The sequence below is a fragment of the Adiantum capillus-veneris genome, chromosome 6 (assembly GCF_014529385.1).
Source record: "Adiantum capillus-veneris isolate H3 chromosome 6, ASM1452938v2, whole genome shotgun sequence".
NCBI classification, from domain to species: domain Eukaryota; kingdom Viridiplantae; phylum Streptophyta; class Polypodiopsida; order Polypodiales; family Pteridaceae; genus Adiantum; species Adiantum capillus-veneris.
This window is the reverse complement of record NC_140936.1, coordinates 17,457,141-17,471,162: the sequence shown is the minus strand read 5'-3', so window position 1 is coordinate 17,471,162 and position 14,022 is coordinate 17,457,141.

Genomic DNA, 14,022 nt, shown 5'->3' with positions numbered 1-14,022 from the left:
GGCACAATCCAAGCTTAGCCATAGGTGCCCCTTCTTCATAGTCAACCACGGGGGAATGTTGTAGTTGACGATGACAAAGGGCCATACACTATAAGATGTTGATCTTTGACCCAAAGGATTTACGCATCCATAGCAGGCCTAAGCGCAAATTTCGAGCTTCCCTGGCAAATCTCTGACCATGTTCCATCTATATGTTTCCAGCTGCGCAATCTGCAGGAAATTCGTAGCACACCATCCGAGATTTATTCTCCTCATGCCATGATACTAGGGCGGCATGGACTTACATTCGAAGAAATGCTTGATGCGAGAAGCAGAGGGAAATGTCGCAAAACCTTTTGTCGTATTTTTGTCCCGTGGAGATCTACTCGATATCTTCGGAATCACATTTCGGACACTTTTTCATGTCTATGTATTCGTCTCTGAAGAATGCAGTCATTAGGACAGCGTGGATAGAATTGTAATCCATCCCACGTTTCGCAAATCTTTCTTGCTTCATCTCGAGAATCTGCCATCACATTGTCAGCTGGTAGTATGTGCTCTTTAAGCAATCTACACAACATAAAAAATACGATACAGTCGTGTAAAAATCTATCAGATCATTATACATTTAGAGTTTTATTAAAGTAAACTAATTGTAATAGATCACCTGAAAAGCGTTGTGACGCTAGTGTCACTCCATCCAAACTTTGCCTGCATGTTGAGAAGAACCAGAGTGCTTTCAATCTAGACATACGTGCTCCATTATACAATGGCGTATCGGCTTCACTTTTCATATCATCATAAATAAGCCTTTCTGAATCCATGATCGTCTCGATCATTTCATCAATCTCGGGCTCAAAACATTGCCTCGTTGGAATGTGCTCTTGCATGATTCCCCCGAGCTGTCAGAGGCTACACCTTGTGGCCTCACATATGCTGCTTGACCAAAGTGCCTGCGAACACGTCTATTGGGTTGAAGATTGCTGCTTGTTGGCCAGCGTCAGAGTCCGACGAGTTATAATTGGCAACAACTCGATCTATAATAGATGGATCGAACTCGCCAAAATTCGCGAACGTGCTGCAAAGAAACACGTCTTGTCCGTCGCACAGCATGCTTGCATTGATTACAAGGACATAAGACCCTCGTTGAGAGATAGGTATTTCGGTTGGACGGTCCCACATCCTCGTCACTACTCATAATGAGGATAAAAATCTTATAACCTGGACAACAAATTTAATATTCTATTGGCATTCTTATCTCTCTCTCTCTCTCTCTCTCTCTCTCTCTCTCTCTCTCTCTCTCTCTCTCTCTCTCTCTCTCTCTACCTCACATTCTCTAGTCATGTCCAAAATCCCCGCACACCTCGGTCTAGAGGTGCACGGAGATCAGAACCACCGGTTATAATCTCATCTATATTGGTCAATACCTATATTTGTGGGTACAAGAAATCTACAGACCCACGTCTACATGATACTGCATGTAGTGGACAAAACCCTTTGCCTCTTCTCTAGCTATAGCACTTCACAGCATTTAACATCTTTTCACAGTAGATCTTTTCACTGTTCGTCTAACTCTAACCCTAAACCGTAAGTAATTCTTGCGTGGACTCGATCTAACGTAAATAAACGTAAATCTAACTAAAAATAACCTAAAATCTAATTTAACGTAAGTCTACATGTAACTAATCTTTAACGTCTTTTGGATAGTTTCCTACGACGTTAAAACTCTCTTCTTCTTGTATGTGTGTGTGTGTGTGGGTAAACCTAAATAAACCTAAGTCTAATCTAATATAACATAAATCTAAATCTAACGTAAATTATGTTATATTAAAAACAAAGAACTAAACTAACAGGGATTATAAGAACTTAAAACTGATTTAACACATAATTTTTCACATAACTCGGCAAGAGTTGGCATTCTCATCACTAAAGATGTGAGAGTTAACTTCCGGCGGTGACGCTGCCTCATCTCCATCCACATCTGACGACAGCAATTGGCCCTTTGGACGTTCTTGCTCTTGTTACTAACTTTGAAGTTGTTGTTGAATGACTAGAAGTTGTCTAGAGGTCATTGGGGGGATGTAGTGACTCTTGCCGCCCAGAAGATCCACCTTCTTTCCTATCTTCTGAAGACATTTCACCAGTACTTTTGGATCGACGGAGCCCACCATGAGTGAAGCAGCAATACCCTATATTCCATTGAGGGCTTTCTAACCCGCTTCATGCGGGCATCGCAGTCTATGGAGACCTAAATTTAATCTAATATAACGTAAATCTAAATCTAGCGTAAAATAAACGTAAATCTAACTAAAAATAAACATAAATCTAATCTAATTTAACTTAAATAACCTAAATCTAATTTAACGTAAGTCTACATCTAACCTAATCTTTAACGTCTTTTAGGATAGTTTCCTACGAGTTATCCTCTTCTTCTTTTGTGTGTGCGCGTGTGTGGATGTGTGTGCATAAAAAGAGATAAATGGTATAACCTTTCTATCACCCATGCAAGTATGATAGATTGGTTATGCCATTTCCCTCTTGAATAATAGGTCTTGAGTTCAACTCCTCGTCGGCTAGATCTTTAGGTCTTTTATTTTAATTAGTTTCCTACGACGTTAAATTGTTTCTCTCTCTTTCTCTCTCAATGTGTGTGCGTTTTTTTGTTTATGCATGTTTTCTCTCTCTTTTCCTCTCTCAATGTGTGCGTTTTTTGTTTATGCATGTTCTCTCTCTCTCTCTTTTCCTCTCTCAATGTGTGTGTGCATTCTTTGTTTATGTATGTGTGTGTGCGTTTTTGTTTATGTTTCTACTCTTTCTCTCTCTCTCTCTCTCTCTCTCTCTCTCAAAAACACTATGTGTGTGTGTGTGTGTGAGAGAGAGAGAGAGAGAGGGAGAGAGAAAGAGGGGAAGGGAACATGAGAGTGAGGAGAGGGAAGGAGCATACCTGGCTCTCCTTCCTCTCCTCGTGTGTGTGTGTGTGTGTGTGTGTGGAGAAGAAAGAGAGAGAGAGAGAGGGGGAGAGCGTTACCTGCTCCTTGCTTGAGGACGCCGAAAAACTCATATCTGAGATCTGAGTTTTTGGGCGCTCTCTGTTATTTTTTTTAGCCTAGCCGACGTCGCTATGAACGTCGCAAATTTACAAATAAATTTGCGACGCTCATAGCGACGCCATGAAAAAAAAAATTGAACGTCGCTGTGTGAGCGTCGCTAATATGAATAGCTATAGTTAGAAAATATAAATATTAGGGATCTCTTAGTCAAAGAGATAGAATGTAGCATGTATATATCTCAACTTTTAAGTATAGCTAGAGAGTGCTTTGTAGGTTATTATGAATATCAATGATATTATCTCTTGAGATACATAATTAAAAAGATAAACCAAATCACATTCACGACATCCCACTTACTGATTTTATACTTCAAAACAATTATACAAAACTACAATTGTAATATCATAGATATCTCTATGTTATACAAATTCAAATTGAACTAAAAAATAATAAAATTTATCAATGTCACGTTGATGACCTCCTGAGAATATCAAACCTATAAATCTCTATCACTTGGTCCAATCATGGAAAGGGCTTGTTTTGCTGACTTTGTTCTATAGGGGTTGGTTGGTCTTGTCCCAAAGCAGATGCTCCTCTATGAATTCCCTTTTCTTCAATATGATCTATAGTAGACAAACATTCACTACTCAATATATAGTAAAATTGACATCTATTTTCTTCTTAGTATCTTACATTAACTAGTGTTATTTATGTAGCACTTCAAAAGAAATAGAAATACTTGAAGATATACTACAACTTACCTAAAATAAGATAAAACATATGGAGGAAATTTACTAATACTTACCTTGATCTTCATCTGGTTTTTCTTGGAGGTCAGCTTCATTTTGACTTGATGCTACTACATTTTCTCTTGATTGTCCTTCGGATTCATGATCTATTTGGTCCTCTTGGCCTCTTTGTAACTCATGCACTCCAAGTTCATCTACCTTGCTTATGTCACCTTAATAAAATAATCGTGCCAGGGTGCCTCAGTCAGGAGGCCCTTGGCACCCTTCGACCAGATGGATCTTTATAGAGCTACGTCGAGTTGGTTTGAGCAGGAGACTAGAGGACCGATTCGCTGTGAGTTTGCTTCGTTCTTGGGAGCTCTTACGGCGTGGCCTAGAGCAGAGATAGCCGACGTGCATGGAGGAGCGCCTACGGCATCCCCTCGTCTGAAACCCCATGGTTAGCACTCAGAGAGGCCACTTGGTTAGGAGTAGGCCTCATGTTTCTTGGGGTCCCATGGCAGCAAGCCCAGCGCGCTCTCTAGGTGACTGGCTAGAGTTCACAGGTTTGTCAAAGGAGGTGCAGGCTGTCCAGCTACAGGGTATGAGAGGGGTTCAGAGCATGTGTCAGGACATCTCAGAGTCAGTTCCAGCTGAGTGGCTCACGTCTCTCGAGCCAGTAGCCCCCCGGTGGATGGGAGCCTTCACACGACTGGAGGTTCTCATTTCAGTCAGGGCTTGCTCAGAGACTGTCCCAGCCCTGTTCTTCGAGCTTCAAGGTGGGGGACGATTACAGCGAGTTGCAGTCGAGGCCCCGCAGGTAGCAGAGTGTTGTTTCCAGAGGATCCGAGTTGTGGGCATCTGTGGGAGGACTTGCGTCATAGACCCTGACCCAGTAGATCTTGAGACTGGACATTGGAGGCTATGGGCTTGGGAGTGCTGTCCACTGGCACGAGTACAGTGGGATCCTGGTGAGTGGCTTTGGAGGGACCCCCTCTCTTCTACAGACCGCCCAGGAGTCCCTTTCTTTCAGTACACTGTTCGGCTTGGACATCATATACTTGCAGCACAGAGAGAGGCCCGCCCCGCTGCAGCATGTCATTGGCAGGAGGAGGGCCTCACAGTTGAGTTCTTGGCAGCTTTTTGGCAGAGGCTGTGGGACTCTAGACAGCCGAGGCGCGTCACTTTGTTCCAGTGGTTGGTTGCACACAGAGCCGCAGCAGTAGGGAGCTGGCTTGTGCATAGTGGTCTCTCGGCCGCATGTACAGCCTGTGACCAGTTGGTGGAGTGTCAACGACACTGTCTTTGGGACTGTCCCTCGGCCCAGCAGGTGTGGCTACGAGTTCTTCGGCTGATGCCAGCCCTCTCCACGGCTCGACAGTACACTTGGGGGACAGCGGCTTGGTCCACCCTTACGGGCCCGGCACTTCAGTTTGAGCTATCTTCCACCAGCAGGATGATAGTGATACGGGGGGGCGACCTACACTCCAGCTTGCTACAGACCTTACTCCACAGGAGTGGTGCAGTGAGAGAGATGAGTGTTGGGAGCTCATCAGCGGCCTAGCTCTCTGGTTCATATGGCGGGCCCGTTGTTTTCGCATCTTTGAGGCTCGCCCTGTGCCACCAGCAGAGACTGCTCGTGACTTTTGGCTAGAGCTGATCCATACTCCCAGTGGACAGCTTGAGGGACTACAGGGCAGCTCCGACCACATGTGGGAGCGCCGTGAGGCTTTCCTTCGACTCTGGCGCCCTGGGCCTTTGTCATAATAATCAATATCTAATTCTCCTAAATGATTTTCTCATATTAAACTGATCATTTAATGTGGGGAAGTGCCAAGGGAGAAAAAGCTAGAATATTGGTTAAGTTAGCAGACCGGCCACAGTAGGGATCCAAAGGAGGGAAAATAGGGATCCAAAGGGGGGGCCATCTGCAAAAGAGCCATGTGAAACAATGGGCTAAAAAGACCCTAAGGTTCAGCCCATTAAGACTTCCAAAATGCTAAGGTTCCAAAATTCAAAGGTTGTGTCCAAAGGTCAACCTTAGGGAAAATTGGATGCTTAGTGTGTGCCCAAAAAGTCTTTCTGCATCCCTACATGGGAGGGGGCGAGCCCCAAAGCTAGGGGATGAGAGAGAAAGCCACACACACACACACAGGCTCCCTTTACACAAAGGGAATGAGGGACACATGTCAGCTCCCTAGGCCAGATGCCCACAAGGTGTGCCCAATTCCTATTGGAAGACCCTAGAAGTGGACCAATGAGAATTAAGCTAGAGTAAATCTAGTTTAATTAATTTAAAAACATTTAATAAAAGAAACCAATAAGAATTAAGTGTCCTAGAAGACTATTGGGCAGTCTCCCAAGGGGTCCAATGAGCATTCAGAAGCCCCATGGCTTGCCTGATTCCTATTGGCCAGGAGGCAAAGGGGTCCAATGAGAGTTTAGTTTAATTATTTAATTATCTAAAGCTCTCACAAAAGGGGAAAGGGGGACACATGTCAGAAGGCTATCACTTATGCTACTTAATTCCTATTGGCTTGACCTGGGGAGGTCCAATGAGGAAAAAGCCAGCCTAACTTAGCAGCTAGGGCTCGCCCAAGAGAGAGGGGGGGCTGATTTTTTCTTGGCATTCACTCTCACACTTGACCATGTGTGAAGGGAAAAATACTCTATCTCCTCCCAAGCTTTAATGGAGAGCTCATCACCTACTCCAAGCTTGTGAGATAGAAGCCTACATCAACACTCTCTTGGCATGTGGATGCAAATCCAACCAAGAGCCAAGCTTCAATGCATGCTCATCTTCTCTACCAAGCTAATTACTAAGCTAAGCTATGCTAATATGAGTGATTATGTGAGGAGATGTACTTCTTTCTCGTAAGATACTTCTTTTTCCTCTCAATCTACTCTCATACCCTGCTAGCTCTCACCATCTTCGAAGGTGTGTGAGGTCTTGGGTCTGAGAACGGGGATAATTCAAGTTGTGTTTGATTAAGTGTTTTGCTTGGTGTATGAAGCTTCCATCTTCATTGCACTAGCTAGTCTTGAAGGAACACAAAGAATTGTATTGTACAATGTCTCTCTTAATGGGAGAAACCATAATACAAAGCCTTTTGGAGGGGGGACCGGCTCCATGCAAATCCGGTCCTCAACTGTTGTCAATAGCTTAATTGCTCTCTCTTTTGAAAGTATTGTCGATGCTATCTAACTAGGTGTTATGCTTTTTGTTGCTCTCTCCACCCAAGCACTCTTGTAATTCTCATTAGGAATCTATTCTAATAATGCTAAATTCCGCTACACATAAGATTTTAGGCCATTAAATGTTACATTGGTATCAGAGCTCAAGGTTTCTCTTTTCTTGCTCAAGAAGGGAGGTCCTCAAGCTAGCTACAAATGGTTGGTATGATTAATTGCCTGTGAGTAAGTAGAATAGGGATTTTTCAGCCTTGCAGTGCGCCTGCCTTTGTGCAGTTAACGGGGCATCACCGTCGAGAGCTATGGTCTTAATAGTGGAGTCCTACGGGGCTTGCCTACGGCTTAACCACTATTGAGCTATTAGAAGCTTGACAGGAGCCGGTGCTGTTTTGGTGTCGAAAGACCCTCTCTTCTATTCCTTGCAATTAATGGTATTCGAGCCGCGGGTACAGTAGCTTGAGTGCTTTTTCTAAAGGGGTAAAGAGGAGTAGCAACTAGGGCTTGAAGTGCCAAAGTACACCTAAAAAGTTTACACCTAAAAAGTTGTTAGAATGGCTGACAATATTAAAGAGAGTGAAATTAATGTTGATAACTTTGATTTTGCTCATGAGCAAGCTACTAATGATGCTTCAATGCTTGTTAATTATCTTGTTTCTAGGCTTCAACAAGCCATGGGCAATCCATCTCTCCAAAGTGAAGTGCAACGGCAGCTCCGTGCTCACGGGATTCTCCAAGCTCATCACCATGACGAGAGAACACCTAGGAAGCCTCCTTGTGAGACTACCAAAAGAGGTCTCTCTCCGATTCGGGAAGAAGAAGAAAATCCATATGAAGGGCTCAAGAACTTACTTCTTGATGATGCATCTCCTTCCCAAAGGAGAACTCAAGAGCCTCCACCGAAGGAACGAGAAAGAAGCGAGTCTCCCGCCACCTCGGCGGAGATGGCTCCACGAAGACGGCGGGCTAAACGCTCTCCATCACCACCAAAGCGGAGAAGACCATCACACTCTTCTCCACGTCATAATTCAAAGAGGGATGATAAAAAGCAAGAGAAGAAAAAGGCGAGAAAGAGGACACCCTCTTCTCCATCTTCTTCATCCTCTTCCTCTTATGAAAGCTATGGTGAAGACGACAAAGATCAAGACAAGAAAAAGGCGAGAAAGAGGTCACCCTCTTCTCCACCTTCTTCAAATTCTTCATCTTTTGAAGAAAGTGATGGTGCAACTTTTGAACCATCAAAAAGAAGAGGCCATAGAAAATCCTATGCCGCATGGAAGAGGTCGTCCAAGCTGAAGAAATTCAAAGAGGGAGGGAAGAGCATCTCTTTCCTTACCTATGATGGCACCTTCGGTGCTACAGACAAAGTTTTGGCCTTTATCCAGCAATTCGATGCGGCGTTTGGAGATGAGGGCTTCACGGAGTCCTCTAAGCTACGCCATGTAGCTATGCACTTTCAAAAGTCCGCCAGACAATGGTGGTCTAGCCTACGAGCCAACGGTGAAGCTCCACGAACATGGAAGGCTTTAAGAGCTTCCATTATGAAGCAGTTTTTGGCCACCGATGCCAAAGACAAAGTACTCACCGAATGGCGAAGCTTAAAGCTCTCTCCGAATGAATCCATCCACAAATATGTAGACAAGTTTTGGGACCTACAACTCAAAGCCACTGTCTTCAAAAAGTTGGATTTTGGAGAGCAAAAGCAACAATTTTGTGCGGGCTTAACCGAAGAAATGGCGGAGTATGTCAACTCCCAAAGGCCACGTACCATATCGGCGGTAATACACCATACTATGGTGGCCTCGCGAATCAATTTCCAAACGGGGGGTAAAAGAAATAATAAGCCCCGGAAAACAAAGGTACCAATGAGCCTAAGGGGAAGGACAATGTCCAAAAGTCTCCTAAGGGCAATTCCAACAAAGCTAAAGAGAAGGGAGTTTACAAAGGAAAGAATAAACTCTCTCCTGAAGAGCTTGAGCGTTATCGTAAAGATAACCGGTGTTTCAAGTGCGGCGAACAAGGGCATGCGTACCGCGCTTGTCCCCAAAAGAACAACCGCCAAGATCCTCCTAGAGCTTCTTTGGTTGAAATCCAAGAGGAGGAGATTCACCAAACTCACCACAAAGGATCTCCTCTATGCCATGCTTGGGGAAAGGTAAGGGAACATGATGCTTTTATTCTCTTTGACCCTGGTTCTACTCACAATTTCATATCTATGGAGTTAGCCACCAAGCTAGGCATACAATCCTACGAGATGGGAGATATCCTACCCGCAGACAGTGCCTTCAAGGGGCAAGAAGCTTCAGTCACTCCCTTAATCGGGAAATTGAGGCTTCATGTCCAAGGCTATGTGGACAAAGAGGATTTCTTTATCTCTCCTCTCAAGCATGAGGATGTAATCCTAGGGGCACCATGGTTTGACCGTCTGGCTGCCCATGTTAAATTTCCTGAAAGGAGAATCTCCTTTAAGTTCAGGGAAAAGGACATGTATATAGATGCTAGGGAGATGGGTAACACCATCCCCATTGTACATACACCAGCTTTCAACAAGTCAATAAAGAGCTCTATTTCCGTGTACATGATTTTTGTTAAAGATTCTCAAAATGAACCTAATGCTTTAGCAAAAGAAAATAAAAGCAACCAAAAGGAATTAGAGTTATCCAATTTTCTCAAGGGGTTTCAAGATGTCTTTATTGACGACATCCCTTGTGAGCTACCTCCTAAACGAGGTAATGACGACCATGCAATTGAACTTCTTCCAGGAAGTTCACCGCCTAACAAATCTCCTTATAGAGTTTCTCAAGCTCAACAAGAGGAGATTATGCGGCAAGTGCATGAGTTAATTGAGAAGGGCATGGTTAGGCCTAGCTCATCTCCATTTTGCTCACCTGTGCTATTAGTGCAAAAGAAAGACGGCACATATCGTATGTGTGTCGACTATAGAGCACTAAATAGGATCACTATCAAGAATAGGTTTCCCGTTCCACGGGTAGAAGACCTATTTGATAAGCTACAAGGATCGACCTACTTCAGTAGGATTGACCTAAAAAGTGGCTATCATCAAATAAGGATAGTTGATCAAGACATTGTAAAGACCGCATTTCGTACTACATTTGGTCTTTACGAATACATTGTCATGCCTTTTGGCTTGACTAATGCACCAGCCACATTTAATCGCTTGATGGAGAAGCTGTTCAGACCTCATCGAACCTTCACTGGAGTGTTCTTTGATGATATTATCATCTACTCTAATTCATTAGAGGAACACAAGCAACACCTCCAGGTAATATTTCAAGTTTTAAGAGAGAATAAACTTTATGTTAATCGAAAGAAAAGTGAATTTTTCTTGCAAGAGATTCAATATTTAGGTCACATTATCTCTCAAGATGGAATCCAAATGGATCCATCCAAGTTAGAGGTAATAAAAGGATGGCCTAAACCAAGGAATCTTCATGAACTAAGAAGCTTTATAGGTATGTGTGCATACTATAGACGCTTCATAGAAAAGTTCTCACAGATTGCGGGACCATTACATGACCTGACAAAGAAAAATGTTAGGTATACGTGGTCTGCTAAGGAGAACAATGCTTTCGAAAAGCTTAAAGAAAAGCTTATCTCTCAACCTGTGCTTACACTACCGGATCTCTCAAAACCATTTGAGGTCCAATGTGATGCTTGTGGTGATTGCCTTGGGGCTGTTTTGCTCCAAGAAGGGCACGCCATAGGCTATGAGAGTCGAAGGCTCGACCTTGTTGAGCAAGCTCTAGGCATATACGAAAAAGAACTCCTTGCAGTTCTACATGCCTTAGACTCATGGAAGCACTATTTATTGGGGACTCCTTTCATTCTGCGAACGGATCACCAAAGTCTTAAGTACTTCATGACGCAGACCAAGCTCTCCGACAAACAAATGAGGTGGGCAAATTTCCTTTCGCAATTTCATTTTCATATTGCTCACATTGCTGGCAAGCATAATCAAGTAGCCGATGCACTCTCAAGACGACCGAGAGTGAATGCGGTTTCCATAGCAACTCACAATGATCTATCTTTAATGATAGATGAGTATGCTATTGATCCCGATTTTAGAGATGTGATTTCAGCCCTTGCATTAGGGAAGAAAGAAGAACCATTTACTTTACAAGATGGTTATCTTCTCTATGGCAATAGACTATGCGTTACTAACTCACTACGTGAGAAAGTAATGTATGAATCTCATGCTCCCCCATATGCGGGGCATAGAGGGATTCAGTCTACCCTAAAGGGAATTGAAACATATTTCTATTGGCCTACCATGAAAGTGAACATACATGAGTATGTTTCCAAATGTGTGGTATGTCAAAAGACAAAATTTGATAGAGGGAAGCAACTTGGATTGCTTCAACCCTTGCCAATCCCTAATTCACCTTGGGAGAGCATATCCATGGATTTTATCTTTGGATTGCCTAAGTCTATCCATGGGAATACGGGAATATGGACGATAGTAGACAGGTTCAGTAAACAAGCTCATTTTATACCTGTCAAAAAGACTATCAAAGCCCATCAAATGGCAACCCTCTTCATTTCGCAAATTTTCAAGTACCATGGCTTGCCAATGTCCATAGTGTCGGATAGAGATCCTAGAATGACCATAATTTCTGGAAGGGTCTCTTTGAGAATTTAGGAACAAGGCTAAACTTCTCTTCGGCCTATCATCCACAAACTGATGGCCAAAGTGAAATAGCTAACCTAACTATTCTCGATCTACTAAAAGCCTATGTAACGGAAGTAGATCAAAGATCCCAATGGGAGAAGTACTTACCCTTAGTAGAGTATGCTTACAATAACACTGTACATACTTCTACAGGAAAAGCACCTTTCGAGGTAATTGAGGGAAGATCAAAAAGTCCCTTGCTACTTAAGGTACATGGGAAGATCTTCGCTGCAGATGAGTATAGCCGAGATCTACAAGAATCTTTCCAAAAGATTAAGGAGGCTATCTCTATCTCACAGCAAAGGCAAAAGGCTGCTGCTGACAAGCACAGAAGAGCCCAAGCCTTTAAAGAAAACGATTGGGTCTTGTTAAAGTTTCCTAAGGCTCGATTAAGGCACACGACGGGCAAGAATCCTACGGGCCACCAAAAGTACTATGCTAAACTAGCAAAAAGGTACTATGGTCCCTTCCAGATTCTTAGGCCAATCAATGAGATGGCCTATCAACTTAAGTTGCCCAATCATTGGCTCATACACAATGCTTTTCATGTGAGCCTCTTAAAGCCTTACAAAGGAGAGCCACCTCAAGAACCAACTATTGAAGACCCACCGGAGATCGAGGACCACGAGGAGGTGCTGCAGCCCGAGTCCATTCTCCGACATGAAGACAAGGTATTAAGAGGCGGTAAGACTATCCGACGATATCTTATTAAGTTTAAGAATTATCCTTTTGAAGATGCTAGATGGATGCAAGGCATACAATTAAAGGATAACCTAAACCTTGTCAATGCTTACAATGCTTCCCAAGAGTAAGCAAATGTACAAAATGTTAAAAATGAACAAAAATTTTTGTCTTATAAGACTCTCTTTTTCTTTATTTGTGCACAAAAATGAAGTAGTATGCATGCTTAGATCAAGTTTGCGGAGACGACGTCTCCCGAACACCAAGTAGAGCTTGTCACTCTACTATGGAAGACATCATGATAGGACTAATGTGCAGACATGCTTGCGGCAGCCTCAGGCTCTCAAGCACCAAATGGACTAGTCATCCATTATGGAATGATGTCGTAGGGTAACATAGGGATCCTCTACCCGCTAAGAAAAGGACTCATGCATATGCTTTAACTTCTCTACACCATAGTCGAGGACGACTATGATTTCAAGAGAGAGGTAATGTCATAATAATCAATATCTAATTCTCCTAAATGATTTTCTCATATTAAACTGATCATTTAATGTGGGGAAGTGCCAAGGGAGAAAAAGCTAGAATATTGGTTAAGTTAGCAGACCGGCCACAATAGGGATCCAAAGGAGGGAAAATAGGGATCCAAAGGGGGGGCCATCTGCAAAAGAGCCATGTGAAACAATGGGCTAAAAAGACCCTAAGGTTCAGCCCATTAAGACTTCCAAAATGCTAAGGTTCCAAAATTCAAAGGTTGTGTCCAAAGGTCAACCTTAGGGAAAATTGGATGCTTAGTGTGTGCCCAAAAAGTCTTTCTGCATCCCTACATGGGAGGGGGCGAGCCCCAAAGCTAGGGGATGAGAGAGAAAGCCACACACACACACACAGGCTCCCTTTACACAAAGGGAATGAGGGACACATGTCAGCTCCCTAGGCCAGATGCCCACAAGGTGTGCCCAATTCCTATTGGAAGACCCTAGAAGTGGACCAATGAGAATTAAGCTAGAGTAAATCTAGTTTAATTAATTTAAAAACATTTAATAAAAGAAACCAATAAGAATTAAGTGTCCTAGAAGACTATTGGGCAGTCTCCCAAGGGGTCCAATGAGCATTCAGAAGCCCCATGGCTTGCCTGATTCCTATTGGCCAGGAGGCAAAGGGGTCCAATGAGAGTTTAGTTTAATTATTTAATTATTTAAAGCTCTCACAAAAGGGGAAAGGGGGACACATGTCAGAAGGCTATCACTTATGCTGCTTAATTCCTATTGGCTTGACCTGGGGAGGTCCAATGAGGAAAAAGCCAGCCTAACTTAGCAGCTAGGGCTCGCCCAAGAGAGAGGGGGGGCTGATTTTTTCTTGGCATTCACTCTCACACTTGACCATGTGTGAAGGGAAAAATACTCTATCTCCTCCCAAGCTTTAATGGAGAGCTCATCACCTACTCCAAGCTTGTGAGATAGAAGCCTACATCAACACTCTCTTGGCATGTGGATGCAAATCCAACCAAGAGCCAAGCTTCAATGCATGCTCATCTTCTCTACCAAGCTAATTACTAAGCTAAGCTATGCTAATATGAGTGATTATGTGAGGAGATGTACTTCTTTCTCGTAAGATACTTCTTTTTCCTCTCAATCTACTCTCATACCCTGCTAGCTCTCACCATCTTCGAAGGTGTGTGAGGTCTTGGGTCTGAGAACGGGGATAA